The sequence below is a fragment of the Salvelinus alpinus genome, chromosome 9, assembly GCF_045679555.1.
Source record: "Salvelinus alpinus chromosome 9, SLU_Salpinus.1, whole genome shotgun sequence".
Lineage (NCBI taxonomy): Eukaryota > Metazoa > Chordata > Actinopteri > Salmoniformes > Salmonidae > Salvelinus > Salvelinus alpinus.
The window spans coordinates 27,146,069-27,169,086 of NC_092094.1; the positions used below are offsets into that span (position 1 = coordinate 27,146,069).

Consider the following 23,018-nt stretch of genomic DNA (forward strand, 5'->3'; position numbering starts at 1 on the left):
GTGCACATCGTGGGCTAGTGGACGGACATAACTGGCATTCCTTCATGGCTGCGCAGTGCATGGCACTTCCTGTCTGTGTGCGTCAGTGAGTGACTTCATTATAAAGCTGTGTGCCTACTAGGGGGAGAGGAGAGTCACTCAGTCACAGTTGACTGGCTGCAGACCATGGCAGGGGTATTGAGGGACTGGAGAGCACGGACTGGGGTCTGGAGGGAGAGGGGACTGAGGTACATCAAGGGGCTCGGACTGTGGGGTAGGAGAGCACGTGCTGGGGTACTGGAGGGTGCGAGGACTTAGCAGAAATCATGGGGCTTAGACTGGGGGGATGGAGGCCAGGGAATGGGGACACAGATCAAGGTTGGGGATCTAGAGAGGTGCAAGGGTATTAGGGGATTGGTGGGCTAGAGGAGGGTAGAGATTGGGACTGGGCAGCACGGCCAAGGCTGGGGGACAAGGTAATGTAGGGGCAGTGAGTGGGGGGGTGGAGAGCTGGACCTGGGATGGCACAGGCTGGCACGGAGAATGGGGGGGTAGAGGAAGGGAAGGGAGAGAACTGTGTGGTGTGCCAGCCAGGCAGGCAAGCTGGCATTATGCCTGGTTCGGTCAGAGCAGGGTTACCCTGTTTAACCCTCCATGCAGAGACAGAGGTAGGAAGGCACGCAGGAAGATGGAGAGGCAGCTAGGCCTATTTAATTTCCTAATTTAAATGAATTTACAATAAATTGAACTCATAACACATACAGTTGCATATAATTATAGAGTTTTGGTTATGCCGTTTATAGAATGTGATTACGTGACTGGTAGAGGGAGAATTGTGTAAGAGGTGGACATTTTTATATGATGATTTTTATCCCAGAGGGTTATCTATTTTTATATGCATCTGTACTGTATGTATATACTGTATATCCCCACAACTGCATTAATCTATAGAGGCTGGTTCTGATTTCACATTTCTCTGTGTGATTGTGTGTGTGATAGAGAGATAGAGAGAGAGAGAGAGAGCAATAGAAAGACAGGGAGAGAGATAGGCAGATGTTGCCAGTGTATGTGTGTTAAAATATAAAAACCTATAAAAGAGGTCCTCTCGAGCAGAACATATTTCCCTAAGATCTGATGGCCGTGCAGCTCGGCACAGTTGTATGGTGGAGTTGAGTGGAGTGGGGGAATTGGTTTGTGCAGGGCTCTGTCAGAGTAAATCATTCACTGGGGAACACTCATACAGCTCTCCAGCTGTTGTCCATTCTTTCAGTGCCTGGCCAACCTGCTGCACTCAGCAATTATGGAAAAGATTACATCCGCCCTGTAATCTTCCATAACACTGGTCTGCTGCTCTCATTGTACTCCAGCATCTTCTCATTCAATCATGGCTGAAACAACTAGTCTATATCCTCTCACCATTTAATACTAGAGCATTCTTTCATTCAATCATTCTGGACCAGGTGTCTCTTGAAAAAGAGATTGTATCCAACACAGGAGGTTGGTGGCACCTTAATTGGGGAGGACGGGCTCGTGGTAATGGCTGGTGCGGAATAGGTGGAATGGTATCAAATACTTCAAACACGTAATTTGACGGCATTCTATTTGCTCCGTTCCAGTCATTATTATGAGCCTTCCTCCCCTCAGCAGCCTCCACTGGTATTTAATTAGAAAACTTCTTTAGGAAATATGCAGTCAAGACTGACTGATTTTGGTGGTGATATATATCATGGAAAATGTGTCAACCGGTATTTTCTCACATATTCCATTTAACATGGGACATATCCTGTTTTTAAATCAACATTTTTTGTGTTTTTAATATACAGTACCAGTCAAAAGTTTAGACACACCTACTCATTCAAGGGTTTTCCTTAATTTTGATTGTTTTCTACATTGTAGAATAATAATGAAGACATCAAAACTATTAAATAACACATGGAATCATGTATTAACCAAAAAAGTGTTAAAAAAGATATATATTTTAGATTCTTCAAAGTAGCCACCCTTTGCCTTGATGACAGCTCTGCACACTCTTGGAATTCTCTCAACCAGCTTCACCTGGAATGCTTTTATAACAGTCTTGAAGGAGTTCCCACATATGATGAGCACTTGTTGGTTGCTTTTCCTTCACTCTGCAGTCCAACTCATCCCAAACCATCTCAATTGGGTTAATGTCGGGTGATTGTGGAGGCCAGGTGATCTGATGCTGCACTCCATCACTCTCCTTCTTGGTCAAATAGCCCTTACACAGCCTTGAGGTGTGTTTGGTCATTGCCCTGTTGAAAAACAAAGGATAGTCCCACTAAGAGCAAACCAGATGGGATGGCGTATCGCTGCAGAATGCTGTGGTAGCCATGCTGGTTAAGTGTGCCTTGAATTCTAAATAAATCACTGACAGTGTCACCAGCAAAGCACCCCCACACCATCACACTTCCTCCTCCATGCTTCACAGTGGGAACCACACATGCAGAGATCATCTGTTCACCTACTCTGCATCTCACAAAGACAAGGTGGTTGAAATAAAACATTTATAATTTGGACTCATCAGACCAAAGGACAGATTTCTACTGGTCTAATATCCATTGCTCGTGTTTCTTGGCCCAAGCAAGTCCCTTATTCTTATTGGTGACCTTTAGTGGTTTCTTTGCAGAAATTTGACCATGAAAGCCTGATTTACGCAGTCTCCTCTGAACAGTTGATGTTGAGGTGTGTCTGTTACTTGAACTCTGTGAAACATTTATTTGGCTTCAATTTCTTAGGCTGGCAACTCTAATGAACTTATCCTCTGCAGCAGAGATAACTCTGGGTCTTTCTGTCCTGTGGCGGTCCTCATGAGATCAAGTTTCGTCAAATCAAATCAAAGTGTATTTGTCACGTGCTCCAAATACAACCTTACAGTGAAATGCTTACTTACAGGCCCTAACCAACGTGCAATTTTTAAGTAAAAAATAGGTATTCGAGTAAAAAATAGGTATTAGCACTTGATCATCATAGCACTTGATGGTTTTTGTAACTGCACTTGAAGAAACCTTCGATGTTCTTGATATTTTCCAGATTTACTGACCTTCATGTCTTAAAGTAATGATGGACTGTCATTTCTCTTTGCTTATTTGAGCTGTTCTTGCCATAATATGGACTTGGTCTTTTACCAAATAGGGCTATCTTCTGTATACCACCCCTACCTTGTCACAACACAACTGATTGGCTGAAACGCGTTAAGAAGGAAAGAAATTCCACAAATTAAGTCACACCTGTTATTTGAAATGCATTCCAGGTGACTACCTCGTGAAGCTGGTTGAGAGAATGCCAAGAGTGTGCAAAGCTGTCATCAAGGCAAAGGGTGGCTACTTTGAAGAATCTCAAATTTAAATTATATTTTGATTTGTTTAACACTTCTTTGCTTACTACATGATTCCATATGTGTTATTTCATAGTTTTGATGTCTTCACTATTATTCTACAATGTAGAAAATAGCAAAAATAAAGAAAAACCCTTGAATGAGTTGGTGTGTCCAAACTTTTAACTGGTACTGTAAATTAAACATTGTACAGTAAAGAAGGATAAACACGTTCCTGTAGGACATGTTCTCCCAGCTTTATATCGGTCAGATAATAGGATATGTCCTCCTAGCTTTATATCTGTCAGATAATAGATATATCCTCCCAGCTTTATATCGGTCAGATAATAGATATATCCTCCCAGCTTTATATCGGTCAGATAATAGGATATGTCCTCCTAGCTTTATATCTGTCAGATAATAGATATATCCTCCCAGCTATATATCGGTCAGATAATAGATATATCCTCCCAGCTTTATATCGGTCAGATAAGAGGATATGTCCTCCCAACTTTATATCGGTCAGATAATAGATATATCCTCCCAACTTTATATCGGTCAGATAATAGATATATCCTCCCAGCTTTATATCGGTCAGATAATAGATATGTCCTCCCAGCTTTATATCGGTCAGATAATAGATATGTCCTCCCAGCTTTATATCTGTCAGATAATAGATATGTCCTCCCAACTTTATATCGGTCAGATAATAGATATGTCCTCCCAACTTTATATCGGTCAGATAATAGATATATCCTCCCAGCTTTATATCGGTCAGATAAGAGGATATGTCCTCCCAACTTTATATCAGTCAGATAATAGATATATCCTCCCAGCTTTATATCGGTCAGATAATAGATATGTCCTCCCAGCTTTATATCTGTCAGATAATAGATATGTCCTCCCAGCTTTTAAATACTGTAGGTCAGATAATATATTTGTCCTCCCAGCTTTATATCTGTCAGATAATAGGATATGTCCTCCCTGCTTTACATCTGTCAGATAATAGGATATGTCCTCCCTGCTTTATATCTGTCAGATAATAGGATATGTCCTCCCAGCTTTATATCTGTCAGATAAAAGGCCAACTTTACAAATTAAACTTCAAGCCTTTCACGTGCAGATTCCAGTCTATTTGTTATGTAATGTGCTACATACAGGTCAATGCATTGTTTTGAAAAATAAAACGTGTAATACACAGGGCTACAGACAGTACATCGCTTACAGAGAAATTTATAAACTGTAAACAGCCTGCAGAAAATCCTGATTTTTAATTTGACGAATCATTTACAGTTGAATACCATTTGGGTGTTATTAGTGCTTAATTTGAGCCAGATCACGGAAACAAGATCCGGCACCTCTCAGATTTGACTTTATTTGTCCCTGCATCTGTTTGACCAGATCTGGTACCTCTCGCGGCATGATTTATGAATTGTTTCACGGTTTGCACTGTAGACATTCTAATAAAATCGATCAGCGTTTAATTAAGATTCCTCCTCGCTATTTCTCCCGCCAACCAGAAAAAACATAATGTTAAACCGCGGTGATCCTTCTCTGTAATCATCCTATCCTGCCACTGATTCCAGACCTGCTCTCTTATTTGTACATAAAGATTATGGGAGGGCCGGTGGAGTAAGTAACTGATCTTGACATACAGTGGGGAGAACAAGTATTTGATACACTGCCGATTTTGAAGGTTTTCCTACTTACAAAGCATGTAGAGGTCTGTAATTTTTATCATAGGTACACTTCAACTGTGAGAGACGGAATCTAAAACAAAAATCCAGAAAATCACATTGTATGATTTTTAAGTAATTAATTTGCATTTTATTGCATGACATAAGTATTTGATACATCAGAAAAGCAGAACTTAATATTTGGTACAGAAACCTTTGTTTGCAATTACAAAGATCATACGTTTCCTGTAGTTATTGACCAGGTTTGCACACACTGCAGCAGGGATTTTGGCCCACTCCTCCATACATACCTTCTCCAGATCCTTCAGGTTTCGGGGCTGTCGGTGGGCAATACGGACGTTCAGCTCCCTCCAAAGATTTTCTATTGGGTTCAGGTCTGGAGACTGGCTAGGCCACTCCAGGACCTTGAGATGCTTCTTACGGAGCCACTCCTTAGTTGCCCTGGCTGTGTGTTTCGGGTCGTTGTCATGCTGGAAGACCCAGCCACGACCCATCTTCAATGCTCTTACTGAGGGAAGGAGGTTGTTGGCCAAGATCTTGCGATACATGGCCCCATCCATCCTCCCCTCAATACGGTGCAGTCGTCCTGTCCCCTTTGCAGAAAAGCATCCCCAAAGAATTATGTTTCCACCTCCATGCTTCACGGTTGGGAGGGTGTTCTTGGGGTTGTACTCAACCTTCTTCTTCCTCCAAACACGGCGAGTGGAGTTTAGACCAAAAAGCTCTATTTTTGTCTCATCAGACCACATGACCTTCTCCCATTCCTCCTCTGGATCATCCAGATGGTCATTGGCAAACTTCAGACGGGCCTGGACATGCGCTGGCTTGAGCAGGGGGACCTTGCGTGCGCTGCAGGATTTCAATCCATGACAGCGTAGTGTGTTACTAATGGTTTTCTTTGAGACTGTGGTCCCAGCTCTCTTCAGGTCATTGACCAGGTCCTGCCGTGTAGTTCTGGGCTGATCCCTCACCTTCCTTATGATCATTGATGCCCCACGAGGTGAGATCTTGCATGGAGCCCCAGACCGAGGGTGATTGACCGTCATCTTGAACATCTTCCATTTTCTAATAATTGCGCCAACAGTTGTTGCCTTCTCACCAAGCTGCTTGCCTATTGTCCTGTAGCCCATCCCAGCCTTGTGCAGGTCTACAATTTCATCCCTGATGTCCTTACACAGCTCTCTGGTCTTGGCCATTGTGGAGAGATTGGAGTCTGTTTGATTGAGTGTGTGTACAGGTGTCTTTTATACAGGTAACAAGTTCAAACAGGTGCAGTTAATACAGGTAATGAGTGGAGAACAGGAGGGCTTCTAAAAGAAAAACTAACAGGTCTGTGAGAGCCGGAATTCTTACTGGTTGGTAGGTGATCAAATACTTATGTCACGCAATAAAATGCAATTTAATTACTTAAAAATCATACAATGTGATTTTCTGGATTTTTGTTTTAGATTCCGTCTCTCACAGTTGAAGTGTACCTATGATAAAAATTACAGACCTCTACATGCTTTGTAAGTAGGAAAACCTTCAAAATCGGCAGTGTATCAAATACTTGTTCTCCCCACTGTAGGTCTTGGTAGTGGTGGTCAGCTGGTGAAGAGGTCCTACGTAATCACGTACGTAGCCTAGTCGTCTCCCTACTGAATTTGAATCGTGGGAAAGCCAAATTAAAAATTAAAAAGAAAAGGCATTCGAGTTTGATTACGTTTTTCAAGTCCAAAAATCCAGAGAAAGTTTGTGAATCGAACCCAGAACGAGCCAGAGAACTGTCAGTGCTGGAGGAGAAGATTGAGGGTCAAACTGCTCCTGATGGCGATGCTTTAGTTAGCAGCGCTGCTAATCTCACCAGTTCAGCATCACCACCGGCACCTCCACTCTTTAGTAGGCCTTATAGTTAACACACAAAATGAGTAAAAATATACACTACAGACAGAGTCTTCAGAACAGCCTTAAAAGGAGGCTAAACGTCACAGCCCGCTCATGGCTTTGAGCAAGAAATTGACTCTCAGGAGTTAAATAGAATTGACGAGAATGGCTTTCTGTGTACAAGATTCCTATCTCGTCAACTCGGAGATGTAATCCAGCAACCTTCCGCTAACTGGCCCAACGCTCTAACCACTAGGCTACCTGCCGCCCCCATTGTGGAAGGTTTTGAAAACTAAGGTAGGAAATTGTTTTTCTTTACGAGCTTTTTGTTGTACTGTGAAGGTAATCGGAATATGTGCTTCATATTATCACATAGGCAGGAGGCCTATATATTCTCATGTGTGTTCTGCTCTAGCCTACATTGATTTATTTTATTTGAAGTTATTTTCCGATATTGTACAATTTGTTCTACTGCTACATTGATTTCTTGAAAATTATATGAAATTCGGGTCTTGTAAGCCCCACAGCTCAGTATGTATGCATATGACGGGTGTTCTGCAAAGTCGTCAACATTTTTTTGGTGTACATTGATGTCTAGAAAAACTTTTGTAAGACCCGCAGCTATACTAAAGTATGTGAGCATACTGCAGTGATGTCTAAAATGCGTTGAATTAATCAGCACCTTGGAGAGAGCTGTCCGTTACAACACCAAAGATACTTGGCGGTTTACTCTTGCTGCTGCGCTGTTTGCGTTGTTTGACACTTTTTTCCCAATGTGTTCCGGTACCTCAGAGTCCCCCCCCCCCCCCCCATTTCTCTCGCACACTATGTGTTCCGGGACCTCCCGATTTATAAATTAAGCACGGGGTGTTATACATTATTCAAATAATAGCCAATACATTATGTGGTTTTCATTGGACAAGACGCGAATATATATCTGTAGTTTATCTCTACTTTATGTGCTGGTTGTAGCTCTCTCTCTCTCTCTCTCTCTCTCTCTCTCTCTCTCTCTCTCTCTCTCTCTCTCTCTCTCTCTCTCTCTCTCTCTCTCTCTCTCTCTCTCTCTCTCTCTCTCTCTCTCTCTCTCTCTCTCTCTCTCTCTCTCTCTCTCTCTCTCTCTCTCTCTCTCTCTCTCTCTCTCTCTCTCTCTCTCTCTCTCTCTCTCTCTCTCTCTCTCTCTCTCTCTCTCTCTCTCTCTCTCTCTCTCTCTCTCTCTCTCTCTCTCTCTCTCTAACATCTAGCAAATTAACACTGGTGCCAATAGCTGGGTGGCTTTCTGTGTACAAACTCCTCTCTTTCATTGAAAAGAGAGAGAGAGAAAGTTAGAGAAAGGTCACACGTTAATTTTACATTTGCAAGCCTTGCAATTACTCATCTCCTGTGTATTAACATCCTGTCCTGTTTATCTGCTTCCCTGATGCAGCCAAGCATGACATTAGCTCCTCCATGTCAGGCCTAGGTGCTGTCCCAGCATTTCCCTCTTTCTTTTCTCTTCTTTTCCTTCTCATTGAGTGAAAACCCACCCTGGCTCCTGAATAACGTGGCTGGCAGATTTGTGTAATCTTCTGGGTGAAGCTTGTTGAAGCCTCAGTGCAGCCTCTACAGAGGCCTGTTTCAAGCACACTGAGTTTGGTCATTAGCATAAGGCTTAATCTCTATGTAAATGTGAATTAGTAGGCTTATGGAAATGACTGTTTTTCAGAGGGGGAAGAATTACTGATCGCATTCATAAAGATAATCTATCACTTGGCTTTTGAGTGAGGCTCCTTCAGACCCACCTGGGCTGTGCTGTGGGCATGTGTTCTTAATCAAGATAGTTCTATGCTAATGCAGTGCAGTGTGAGTTTAGGATTTGCATGGTGCAAGGCAAGTGATGCAGCTTTCTAAATGTTGGCCGGTCTGAATGAGCTGGACGGACATATGGTTCCCGCTTGCATAACACCAGGGAGGCTGTGACCTTTCTAAATACAACAGGCAGCGCATCTGCAGCCGTAACACCACACACTACAAACCTGTACTCGCCTTATGCCTGACGTTTTCGAAATACAGAAACACAACCACCCCATACACAATAAGACCATGGAGGTGGACGGCACTCAGAGGCATGGAAATGGAAAATAAATTGCCATTGTTCATGCCAATGACATTTGAGTATGATTAGCGGGACTCGTGATTATGTGTGCCCTGACTGTGACATCAGAGCTTTGTCCACATCACTGCCGAGTACTGAGAGAATCGATACAGAGAAGGGCAAGGGGATATGTGGCACTTGATGACAAAATACCAGCACATCGCTGATTCAGCACTTTCCCTCTCCTCCCTTCATAGCTCCATGGCCTTTCTGAATGTTAGTGTTGGCTCACGGCTTTTACCGTATTAGAGGTGTGTGTGTGTCATTACTATTTTTCAGTCACTTTGAATGATGGAACCATTTGCTGGTGCCTGTGCTTGGTAATTTGGTCATTTCTATGTAAATCGAGCTTTGTGCCGTACTAGGCTGTTGTAGCCTACACATGCTCTGGCTCGCCTGGGCCAGTGATGGCGCAGTGTTACATTGAGATGATTAAAGCTCTGCATAGCTGACGAGTCAGTCAGTCAGTCAGGTTGAGATCCAATACCTTTTGGAACGGAACCAAGGGGATCAGCTTATTGTACACAGACAGGAGTGAAGCATTATGGGCTGAGTCTGTGTCAGTATCGGTGCCTTACAGCATGCAGGGACATGCCATCATTTTACATTCTTTGTTTTTTAAACGTATTCTTTATTTATTCAGGGAAAACCCATTGAGACCAGGCTCTCATTCTAAAGGGTGCCCAGGTCACAGCAACACACCATACTGAAGAAGAGGTAGATGCATAAGGAGATATTGATATAAAGTGAAAGAGCAAACTATAAAACATGAAGGTGAGGGGAATAGTGTTGTATATTTCAAGACTATAGTTCCATAAATCTAGAACATCCTTTCTACCTCTACAAGAGGAAATACATGTATATAGCTCTGAAGCTAGCCAACTGTTGGCCAGACATGTAATGCCTCAACATCAGGTTTCTATCTGCATGCATTCCAAACCTTGCCCACCTCCAATAAACCCTGATCCTTGACTCTGAATCACCTCAAATCACAGTTCTGACATCCAGGCTGAGGTCTCCCACACCCTGAGCCACAGGAATCACTGTTTGAGACAATTACAGGGCTCCGTTCTCTGTCCTATCTGCTTACTCAGAACACTTCACATCAGAACACCCTCACATTACCCAAACACAAGAGAGGGGGAAATGTGGACGTTTTCCTGTGGATATACACTTTTGTAGCTTGAGTGAATCCTCCATGTAACACCCACACTACAACAAAACATGTTGAAGGGGGGAAAAAGTGTAGGTTTTTTCCTCTTGACTAAATTGAACACTCAGAAGGTCCAAATAGAGGTGCAGGGACAGGGACAGGGAGTGTCACCCAGAGAATTACAGCAGGCCAGCCATTATAGCAAACAAACAATACAGGCGTGTTGGCTGGCAGACAATACATATAAGTGGTGTTCTTTTGTGGGACCATGTCCTTATCTCTCTGTAACATGGGACGCTCTGTCTCTATACCTCTCTCTCATTTTCTGTCTCTCTTCTCTTTCTCTCTCCCACTCTTTATCCTCTCTTTCTCTCTCTCTCTCTCTCTCTCTCATTTTTCTCTCTCTATCTCTCTTCATTCTAATTTCCTAGGCTCGTTTGGCCTTTGGAAATATTGCCAGTGAGAGATTCTCTGTGGAGCCATTGATTGGGGGGACTAATCATGCAGGCTGGCTACAGAGACACCTTCCTGCAAAATCAATGCCACTGAAACTGAATCTAAATCTGTCTTACCACTTACTCTTTCTCTACATGTGCGGTGGTCCTGACATTCTCTGCTAGCTGGATGAATTCCCTCCATTTTCCCCTCATTTGGTGTCATTTAATTTTGTAAATTTTTCTCGCTTTTGACTTTCAAATTTCTCTTCTTTCTACCGGAAAGAAAAAATATTTAATGGTGCCCTGGGAGTGAGAATTTATGACCTGGAGATTGACTAAAAGAGCCAATTGTTTTATATTCTCTCATCAGGAAAGGGGATGGCATACAGTTAGGCAGTGCAAGACAGGGAGAAAGAAAACAGACATCCCCTGCAAGGACAAATACAGCAGTAAATGTGATTTATCCAGTCACCCATTGATTTATGTCTACTCCACTCTGCTGTCATAGTGGCTCTGCAGAGCAACAGTGCTCAGTGGCCATGACATCCTCATGGCTTCACTTCAGACCCTAAAGCACAAATAGACTCATACACACGTATACACCTACAGTATACCACACATACACATGCACCATGCTACAACACAAAAATAAACACAGACACAAGCATTTGCACTAACACACAAACATACAGTATCTCTTTCCCTCTGTTAGCAACTGTCATTCTCTCCCACTCTTTCTCACTCACACATGCACACACGCACGCACAAACAGACACACTCACGTACACATCTGCCTGGTGTGTATTGAGGCTGACAGACTGCCTGCCGTGGGCTGGAGGAGGCAGGCAGATGGATGACTGTGGAGCATGCAGACTTTAGGAATGCAGCATTGCTGTGCAGGAACGATATACTGTAGCTAGGACAGGGTGCGACATCACCCATGTTCTGTTTTATTAACCCCCACTCCACTAAAACCCGCCCCTCCCGTCACTCAACCTCGCCCCCCTCCGCCTCTGATGTCACTGCTGGACAGGGCCATATTTCTACACTCATTCTAGAGTTCGAACGCTTTTCTCCCAAACTAGACACGGATGAATACCAGAACCAATCCATCAGGCTCCTTCTCTGTCAACAAAGTGCCCTAGATAGGTGTTAGGATGAGGGGATTAACCTTAACCCTCCCTCACCCTCGCATTTTCTCTCTTCTCCATTTCTCTCCCCCCTTCCAGGTGTTCCCATGACTCACAGGGCCTCAGATCCAGGGAAGACATTCCTAAACTTCAGAGGCATCCTGACAGTGAGGAGACAGATATATGACTCACTGAGGATGGGGAGGGAGAAGGGGGGGAGGACAGGATGATGGGTGAAGGAGGAGGGAGGGAAGGTGATAAGGGCCACTTCAAAGTCAAGCAAGCCTCTTGTTTTTTCTTCCTTTCATTATCTCTCTCTCTCTCTCTCTTTCTCTCAGTCTGATAGCTGGAGTGTTCACACACATGCTCTTCTTCTCTTTGGTCTCAGCATGTTTCACTGTGGTATGGCCAGGCCCCAAATCATGGGGAAAACATGTCCTACTGAAATTGGTTTGTTACTCAGACGAATGCTTGTGACAGAGCTTAGCAGTTATCTGAAATGGGGACTTAGCTTTTTCAAATGACAGAAGAGGTAACGTTTCACCGATTGCCTTTCTAGAGTCTTCTATTCCACCTGCATAAGGTATTCAACCTGCTCTTAGACAACTGTCTTCTCCAATGATATTTGCATTTGTTTTGCATGACTTTGCCTGCCATGTTATAGGACACCCACGCCCATTATATGTGCCATGGTTGGTGAATAGGGAGTGTTATTTTGCAGGGCCCTGTGGTGTGAAGTTGATGGATGTGCAGACTGGTGTCATTCTTCTGAGCCGCTGCTATAATAAACCCTGTTCTGCTCTTGTAACATTTTGTGCTGATTGATTACAAACAAAGAACGTTTAACATGCAGTGGTTGCCCGACCGTTAAGACTGCGACACAGATTCAGAGAGGAAAGACGGAGAGCGAGACAGAGACACAGACAGAGATGGAGAGAGAGAAAGAAAGAAAGAAAGAGAGAGAGAGAGAGAGAGATAAAGAGAGGTAGAGAAAATCCCCACAATCCTCTTGGCCACACTGTGCATCTTGTTAAGCTTTTGTAATCAGGCTATTGTTCCACTCACATAAGAAGAAGAGCAGTCCAAGTCAAGGCTCCATGCTGCCTTCCATTGCATCCTCATCCCTACAGTATCTGTTCCTATCTGGTGGTTAACACATTAACTACTACAATGCCTTTGTCCATGTGAGTGGAGACATGAAACATTTGTTGCTGTGTCATCACTTTCACATCACACTTCTTCACGCTCTTTTTCTATCTGCTCCTCTCTCATTATTAACACCCGTTTAGACTTTCCTCTCCTCCTTCTGTTCCCAGCTCTTGTTGTCGTTAAAGTGGAAGGGAACAAGCTGATGTAAAATGGCTGCTATTCTCACTAGCTGGGGCTCCAAAAGGCACAGCCCCCGTCCCCCTGTCCCTACTCTATTTGTTCACTCCTCTCTCTAACACAGTCACTCCTTTCTCTCTCTCAAAGCACCAGTCTGGCCTGCCAGCCCTGAGACCAGGCAGGCATTTGCTGTGTTTGAGTTGGACTGAGAACCCCCTCCCAGCTTTGGTTTGTAAACCCCCTCTTTCCAATTTTAGTTAACCCCTAGTTTTTCTATTTGTGACCCTAGCTTTTGTTAACCATACCCCTGAGTTTGTAAACCAACAACCTCACCTCTTCCTGTACCCTTTCTGCTTACTTGGGAACCTGTCCTTCCTTCTCCCCCCCAGCTCTATATGTCTCTTATTCTCTCTTTCTACCTGTCTTGCTCAATTTGTCCCCAGCTCTCTCTCTCTCCTGTTGCGAGCCCCAGCATCCTACCTACTCCCTCTGTGTTGGAGAAGAGCACACTCATGGACTTTGTGTGTGTGGTGACAGAGAGGAGGATATAACTAGAGCAGCCCCACAGATCATTGTGCCAGACAGAATGTGACATCTGCTGTGCAAAGTGTTGGGTGCCTATAAACTTCTCTCTCTCACACACTCAAAACACCCTCTCACATCTGCTGCCATATGTTGGGTGTTGAGTGCTCCTTACTATTTCCACATATAGTAAACACACATGCACACACACTCATACACACCAAGTCTGCAATGCATACAGTATGTTACTTCCATCCATTTGAAACAGTGAAATACAACTTTTAAAAGTACCACAATACCTTTCTCCTGCCATTTAAACAAGAGCAGTCTCATAACAAAACAAGACCTATACTCCTATATGATTATACCATTGTTGATGTTAGTTTCAGTGTTACTCTAAAATAATAGCGTGCATGGGAGATTTACGATACTCTATTACCCGAGATTGATTTGACCGCTGACTGGCCATACAGTCTTAGGCAGGGCAGTCCAGTCATTGCTCAGCTACAGTAAATGAGAGGAAAAAGGCAAAGTCATTGGGGGCAGAGACGCTCTGCAGGTAATTCCCCACCTAGAGGCCATTACTAAGCTAACGCGCCGTGCACTGATTAGGAGATTCATTTCCCACCTCTTAGAGATCCCATTACAAAGTCGTCATCATCTCACACACACACACACACACACACACACACACACACACACACACACACACACACACACACACACACACACACACTGAGGGGATGCAAATCCACACACAGTCCTTTAACAAGCTTAAGCGAAATGATTTCCAACCCATTTTACTAGTGCATTCATTTACATAGTTATTTATTTATATTTAATCTCATAATCTGCTTTCGCCCTGAGTAGTTTTGTCTTCTTCCAAAGACGCCCAAGATACAGCTAGAGAACACACACAAACACGCTTACACTCTCTCTCTCACACACACATTCATACGTGAACTGTCAGCCGAATCAATACGAGGCTTAACTTTCATTAAATCTACATTTTTATGATGATTCTTCAGTTCTCCCTCCTCCCCCTCCTCCTATCCTTTATTTCACCCCTCTCTACTCTCTTCCCCTTTTCTCTTTGACAGGTACTCTTCCCAGGTCTGTTTGCTGACTGTGCTCTCTGCCTCCCCTACGGCAGTTCAATAATTGTTTTAGAAGTTGATATTGGACACTGACACAGGGAGACGGAGAGAAAGCTGTAGAGAGATAGGGAGAGAGAGAGAGAGACACAAATAAAATTGAATTTTCCTCCTTTCACTCTTTCTTTTTCTACTCACCCCTTACTCTTTCTATTGCTACCCATATTCTCTCGTCCTGTTTCCTTTCTCTTTCACTCACCTTCCCCTTCCCTTCTGACTCTTTCTCTCTCTCCATCAGTCACATCCCTCTATCCACCCTTCTCTTCTGTTGGGTTTGCTTCGGGCTGCGTTGTGTTGTTTGAGTGAACATTATGTCATTCTCTTTCACCTTCAAATATATACAGTACCAGTCAAAAGTTTGGAATCACCTACTTATTCCAGGGTTTTTCTTTATTTCTTATTATTTTCTACATTGTAGAATAATAGTGAAAACATCAAAACTAGGAAATAACACATATGGAATCATGTAGTATCCAAAAAAGTGTTAACCTGTCTGTGTCACGAACGTCGTCAGGGAAATGACTGGACCAAAGTGTGTACATTTTGATTTATGTTAAATGTCACCAACAAAACAAGAAACAACAAAAGTGAACATGAAGCTTACTAGGGCTATACAGGCCACTAACAAAGATAACTACCCACAACTAAGGTGGTAAAACAGGCTGCCTAAGTATGATTCCCAATCAGAGACAACGATAGACAGCTGTCCCTGATTGAGAACCATACCCGGCCAAAACATAGAAACAGAAAACATAGAAATAAAGAAACTAGAATGCCCAACCTAGTCACACCCTGGCCTACCCAAAATAGAGAATAAAGGCCTCTCTATGGCCAGGGCGTGACAGTCTGGGAACACTCGCCAACAGCCAATGAAATTGCAGGGGCACCAAATTCAATCAACAGAAATCTCATAATTCAAATTTCTCAAACATACAAGTATTAGACACCATTTTAAAGATACACTTCTCGTTAATCCAACCACAGTGTCCGATTTCAAAAAGGCTTTTCGGCAAAAGCAGCACATATCATTATGTTAGGTCAGCAACTAGTCACAGAAAGCATACAGCCATTTTCCAAACAAAGAGAGGAGTCACAAAAAGCAGAAATGGAGAGAAAATTAATCACTAACCTTTGATATTCTTCATCAGATGACACTGCCGGAACAACATGTTACACAATACATGTATGTTTTGTTCGATCAAGTTCATATTTATATGAAAAAAACCTCAGTTTACATTTGGCTTTGCCTCCAAAACATCCGGTGAATTTGCACAGAGCCACATTAATTTACAGAAATACTCATAATAAACTTTGATAAAAGATACAAGTATTATGCACAGAATTATAGATATAATTCTCCTTCTCCCAACTGCTGTGTCAGATTTCAAAAAAGCTTTACGGAAAAAGCAAACCATGCAATAATCTTAGTATGGTGCTCAGAGACCAAAACAAGCCAAACATATACCCGTCATGTTGCGGAGTCAACAGAAGTCAGAAATAGCATTATAAATATTCACTTACCTTTGATGATCTTCACCAGAATGCACTCCCAGGAATCCCAGTTCCACAATAAATGTTTGATTTGTTCGATAACGTCCATAATTTATGTCCAAATACCTCCTTTTTGTTCGCGAAAAGCCCAGTAGTCCAAATGCTCAATGCCCGATCGCTTAGTTCAGACAAAGTCAGAAAAGTCATATTACAGTTCGTAGAAACATGTCAAACGAAGTATAGAATCAATCTTTAGGATGTTTTTATCATAAATCTTCAATAATGTTCCAACCGGAGAATTCCTTTGTCTTCAGAAATGCAATGGAACTCAAGCTAACTCTCACGTGAACGCGCATGGTCAGCTCATTGCACTCTGGGAGAAACCTTACTCAATCCCCTCTCATTCGCCCCTACTTCACAGTAGAAGCATCAAACAAGGTTCTAAAGACTGTTGACATCTAGTGGAAGCCGTAGGAAGTGCAATTTGACCCCATAGACACTGTATATTCGATAGGCAAAGAGTTGAAATACTACAAACCTCAGATTTCCCACTTCCTGGTTGGATTTTTTTCTCAGGTTTTCGCCTGCCATATGAGTTCTGTTATACTCACAGACATCATTCAAACTGTTTTTTAGAAACGTCAGAGTTTCTATTCAAATCTACTAATAATTTGCATATATTAGCAACTGGGACTGAGTAGCAGGCAGTTTACTCTGGGCACGCTTTTCATCCAAACGTGAAAATGCTGCCCCCTATCCCAAACAAGTTTTAAACAATGAAAAATAGATTTTATATTTGAGATTCTTCAAAGTAGCCACCCTTTGCCTTGATGACAGCTTGGCATTCTCTCAACCAGCTTCATGAGGTAGTCACCTGGAATGCATTTCAATTAACAGGTGTGCTTTGTTAAAAGTTACTTTGTGGAATTTCTCTCCTTAATGCGATTGAGCCAATCAGTTGTGTTGTGACAAGGTAGGGGTGGTATATAGAAGATAGCCCTATTTGGTAAAAAAACAAGTCCATATTATGGCAAAAACAGCTCAAAAAAGCAAAGAGAAATTACAGTCCATCATTACTTTAAGATATGAAGGTCAGTCAATCCGTACAATTTCAAGAACTTTGAAAGTTTCTTCAAGTGCAGTCGCAAAAACCATCAAGCGCTTTGATGAAACTGGCTCTCATGAGGACCATCACAGGAAAGGAAGACCCAGAGTTACCTCTGCTACAAAGGATAAGTTCATTAGTTACCAGCCTCAGAAATTGCAGCCCAAATAAATGCATCACAGAGTTCAAGTAACAGCCATATCTCAATATAAACTGTTCAGAGGAGACTATGTGAATCAGGCCTTCATGGTCGAATTGCGGCAAAGAAGCCACTACTAAAGAACACCAATAAGAAGAAGAGACTTGCTTGGGCCAAGAAACACGAGCAATGACATTAGACCAGTGGAAATCTGTCCTTTGGTCTAATGTGTCCAAATGTGAGATTTTTGGTTCCAACCACCGTGTCTTTGTGAGACGCAGAGTAGGTGAACGGATGATCTCTGCATGTGTGGTTCCCACCGTGAATGATGGAAGAGGAGGTGTGATGGTGCTTTTCCGTTGACACTGTCTGATTTATTTAGAATTCAAGGCACACTTAACCAGCATGGCAACCATTGCGTTCTGCAGCTAAATGCCATCCCATCTCATTTGCACTTAGTGGGACTATCATGCGTTTCAACAGGACAATGACCCAACACACCTCCAGGCTGTGTAAGGGCTATTTGACTAAGAAAGAGAGTGATGGAGTGCTGCATCAGAAGACCTGGCCTCCACAATAACCCAACCTCAACCCAATTGAGAAGGTTTGGGATGAGTTGGACCGCAGAGTGAAGGAAAGCAGCCAACAAGTGCTCATCATATGTGGGAACTCCTTCAATACTGTTGGAAAAACATTCCAGGTGAAGCTGGTTGAGAGAATGCCAAGAGTGTGCAAAGCTTTCATCAAGGCAAAGGGTGGCTACTTTGAAGAATCTAAAATATATTTTTATTTGTTAAACACTTATTTTGGCTACTACATGATTCCATATGTGTTATTTATTTGTTTTTATGTCCACACTATAATTCTACAATGTAGAAAATAGTAAAAGTAAAGAAAAACCCTTGAATGAGTAGGTGTGTCCAAACTTTTTTGACTGGTACTGTAATTACCTGAACAATTGTACCAAATGCTAGCAACCCCCCTCCACCTCTCCGAACCCCCTGCTTCTCTTATAGAGAACATAACATATTTTGATGCTGCTGACCTCTGATTGACAGTTATTAAGAGAAGCTTCTCTGAGCTTCACACCAAGCTGAACAGAGTGCTGAAATGGGGACAAGTTTGAAGGTTAGATACAGTATGAAAAGAGAAGGATAAGAGGAGGGAGGGAGGGAGGGAGGGAGGGAGGGAGGGAGGGAAAGGAGGCAGGAGGCCTGGAGGAGAGAGGCCAGCGGTGGCTTTGGCAAGGTCTGGCTCTGGGGCCGATTGGCTGCACATTCTGTCCTTGGAGCCCCCCAGGGCCACAACAAAACCAGGATGGCATATGTCAGGGTAGTGGGCACTCAGAGGGCAATTTTGGGCCCTGCAGCCACGGTTAAGACTGGTGAGAGGGGAACACTGGGTGTTATTGTTAGGAGGAGTCCATGGATCTGTTCTGTGTCCTCTGCTATGATGTCATCACTGTGAGCATTCCAGATGTGGTTTAACAATGTGAGAATGGTACAAACAGTCTGCTAATCGTGCCCTAATATGTGCACTGTGAGTGGAGGCATTCACAGCACGGGCTCAGTGGAGAAGGGAGAGTAAGTAAGTATGAGGGATGACTAGAGCAGCACTCAGGGAAGGAACAGGCAGAGACTTGCACGCCTCAGATGAATCACTGATACACTATAGCAGCGGATGCCTCCAGCGTTGTACACTTTGCCAAGACGTGACAGTCTCAGACAAATCCCCATTGTGTTTGGGTTAGGACTTTTATACCCTGCTTTTCCTGGCAGTCACATTGTTTCTGTCTCTATTCTGCTGATCTTAACAGGATTAAAAGTTGTGTTAGGACAGAATTGTGCTTGACAACATAGGCAACAGTATTTTCTTACTTAGAGCTACTCCTCTTTGCTCCCTGTGGAGCATAAGGCCTTAACAAGCCCAGAGGCTACAGTAAACTAACTGTAACTTCACATTTATTTTGGGAACTATTCTGTTAAAAAGTAGTCAACATCATCTATTAAGGACAATATCTGTTTGAACCTTGCTTACCTACGTTTCTGTTCAAATAAGTGTTTTGAAGTTAAGCAGATTGGCATTGTAACTTGACAGTATCTCTTGAGATCGAGCACAAACAGAAACGGAAATCCAAACAAGCAGATATTAGAGGGGAGAACAAATGTCATACTATTAGCTGAGTGGGTTGTTTGGCTCTAAATAACTCTCTCTTGTTTCCCCAGATAGATAGAGGCCAGTTCTGCAGCAGTGAGCAAAACCAGGACAGCGCCGACCCGGCTATAAACCGGTGGATGCACATCGCTGCCCTCGGATTGGTGGTGGAAGACGGTTACCGTGGGGACAGCCTGTGTGCAGGGGGCTGATAAGAGGTAGCCCTTTAATTCCAGCGGGATGTAACGAGGCCGCGGGACATGACTGCGTTCGCCATGGCTCTGACGGTGCGTCACCGATGTATCTGATTATTTACGTGTCTGTCTGTCTGACGTGGCACTGGATCTGAACCGTAGATGAATCAATCGCTAGCAATTAGTTTGCAGCTCAGCCGAGCTCAGCTGGAGCCAAGAGCATGAGAGATGGAACAGAAGGGGAAAAGATTAGGCTCTGACGTCATTTGAAAACAGGGCACACTTTCAACCTTTGGATGACTGGCTTGTTTTCAACCCTTTTGAGCAGAGAAAACATCAAATATTGGCCTTAGTGGACAAATGAGTCTGTGTTTGTTCCCTGTCTTGACGGCTGTTCTGAGCTGGGACCAGGAGACCAGTTGATTAGCTTTGATAGGGAAAGTGACTGATATAAAGCCGCTTTGATAAGGCTGATGACAGTGGTGATGTTTACCAGCTTACATCTCCTTTCAGTTTCAGTTTTCAGACAGCTGGCTAGGTGTCAAGCTTTGACAGCAACTAGGAAATGCTTTTCAGCTGAGCTACAGAGTGACAGGAGCTATTGTCTATATTATTGTACTGTAGATACTCAATGAATCATCGTGAATAAATACAGTTTCATTCCAACAGTTTTTTGATTGTCTCAATCGTGTCGTCAATCAAATAGATGCCAGTGTCAACCGATTCACTGTAGTATATTGTTTTACTGTACCATACATACTCTCAAAATATAAATGTTTTAAACAGATTAACAGAGGATATTGTTAGTGATTTGGGATGTTATTTTTTTATTATTTTGGGGGTTGCGACTCTAACTTGTGTATATGTGTAGGAGAAGATGATTGCGCTCCATCATGTTGTGTCTTAGTCAGTAGGTTCAGACTTCCAACTTTTTGCCAAGCAGCTCTCTCACACCAATTCACTGTGACTCCTAGCCTTCCGATCTGCTACAGATGTCAGATCTTAATATGAACCATTTTGGAGGAAAATAATCCTGCAGCAGGAGGATTTTAATAAATATTTCAAATGTATAATCGCCGCCATGGGACAGCTGGAAGCAATATTTGTAGGCTTTACAATGCAGTACAGTAACTAGGGGCTATGGTTTGGGGAAGGCTCTGCAAACCAACCGAGCTCATATAATTAAGTATCATCAAGTATTCTCATGGCTTAATAGAGCATTGTGAACTGACATAGTGCAGTGGTCTGAGCAGCTTGCTTTTGCTCTGAACATCAGTTTTTCGCGCCCAGTACTGGGGAATCATTTTGACACTTTGTATGAATGGAAACTATTGTTGGTGTAGCATACTGTTATTATTTAACCAATCAAAAGGCTGCTACCTATCTGCCTCCAAAGGCACCTACCTTAGTATGCAGTATATTTCCAGTAGGTTATTGCCATTTGGAACGGGATTTGAAGGCAGCATCGTGTGATAACGCATTCACATTCCTTCGAGCGCCAGACGTTTGTTTACATTGTAGCCACTTTAGCAGCGTGAGCAACTAGTGCTGGCAATTCAATGAAAAACTATCCCAAACTGGAAATATCTGACACAAATAACAAGTAAACAAGTAACAGAATCGATCTCCTCATTACCTGTTAATGAATGAAGTTGACACTGACCAGAATAATTATCCTACGGTATAGGGTCCTCCTTTCGCATATTGCTTGGTCTGCTGCTCAATCGTTGTGGACATGACAGGTAAGATTGCAAGCATGATTTCACATAGGCTACAATTTTGTTTATGGATAAATAAGTTTAAGAATGAATAATAGCCAGAATAGCAACCTAGACTCAGGGGTAGACATAACATAGTAAATTCTAAAATCAGCACACTCCAATCCGTCTGATATGTTACGTTTCGTATGGTATTTGTGGATGTCCATCATTCATTTCGTATGATATGTTACGAATTACAATTGTATGATATTATACGAATTATACGAATTACAATTCGTTTGATATGTTGCGAATTGCAATTCGGACAATATATAATGAATTTGCATAACCTACAATATGTTACGAATTCCAATTTGTTGTGGCTAATATTAGCTAGGTGGCCAACGTTAGCGAAGCTAGGGGTTAGGGTTAGGAGATAGGTTAGGGGAAGGGTTAACTAATATGCTAAATCATTTTAAAGTAGTAAGTGGTTGTTAAAATGTAAAAATGTTAACCTTCGTGTTATACGCCTACCAACTACTCTACTTTCGTTTTTGCCTTAAGTAACCTTCTGTCTTATGTAAACATATGTAACATATCATACTAATAAACTTTGATTTAATTTGAGTGTTCCGGATTTACATTTCCTATGTTACGTCTAGTGTATGAGACCAGGCTGAGAATAGTGGAGTTTCACTGTGAAGCTAATATTGCAGTAGAGCTGCTGTTTTTTTCCTAATGAGTAGGCTTGCATTGTGATTAATTCATACAACTATCCCACCGTGCATTAAATGACACCGATGTTCAAAAAAACATGGTTTCATATTTGTTGATAACTAATATTGAAAGGTGATATGATGCAATCTATCTAGATTAGAAGGCCTAGGCTACTTCATCCTAATGTAAACTAAATGCATTGGACACAAAACAAATACTGGCATGTGATAAAGGATAATATGTCCAATATGATTATATAAATGCATATCAAACAAGAATATATAATGAAATTAATACAGCATTGTAATAATATTGATGCCTTTCTCTCTCCTTGCAGGGGATTGGACAGATGAACTGCAGTTACCGGATGCCCAGGCCTCAACACCAGAAACACATGGAGACATCACCACTTGTAATTCTGAATAACTCTTTTAACATTTTTATTGGTTTTCCTTTATCTGTGCATGAGTCCTTAAAACATAGTCCATTGTACAAAATAAGTCATTCCCAAGTGAGGGACATCTCAAGGAGATTAACCTCCAACATTCATAAACTTATTCATTACATGAGGGCAATTTAGACATGACAGCCACATATGTTTTTATACACAGGACAGTAGTTTACATATTTGGTTCCAGCCCTTCACTAACACCTAATTCAACTAATTGTGGTCTATATTGAATACTTGCACACAGTGCAATCCCCTGGGACAGAAATCATTTCATAAATTAAAATGTCCTGAGAAATCTGCATGATACCATTGTTATCAAACATTGTGATGTTGCATAATCC

The 23,018-nt window shown here is 42.5% G+C and overlaps 1 long non-coding RNA gene across 1 annotated transcript; it reads left to right on the forward strand.

The window, feature by feature from the left end:
• Positions 1–6,683: 6,683 nt before the first annotated feature.
• LOC139584027 (uncharacterized) lies at positions 6,684–20,480 on the forward strand. Its single transcript, XR_011676665.1, has 2 exons — positions 6,684–7,170; positions 19,687–20,480. It is a non-coding gene; the product is annotated as an uncharacterized lncRNA (long non-coding RNA).
• The last annotated feature ends 2,538 nt before the right edge of the window (positions 20,481–23,018 follow it).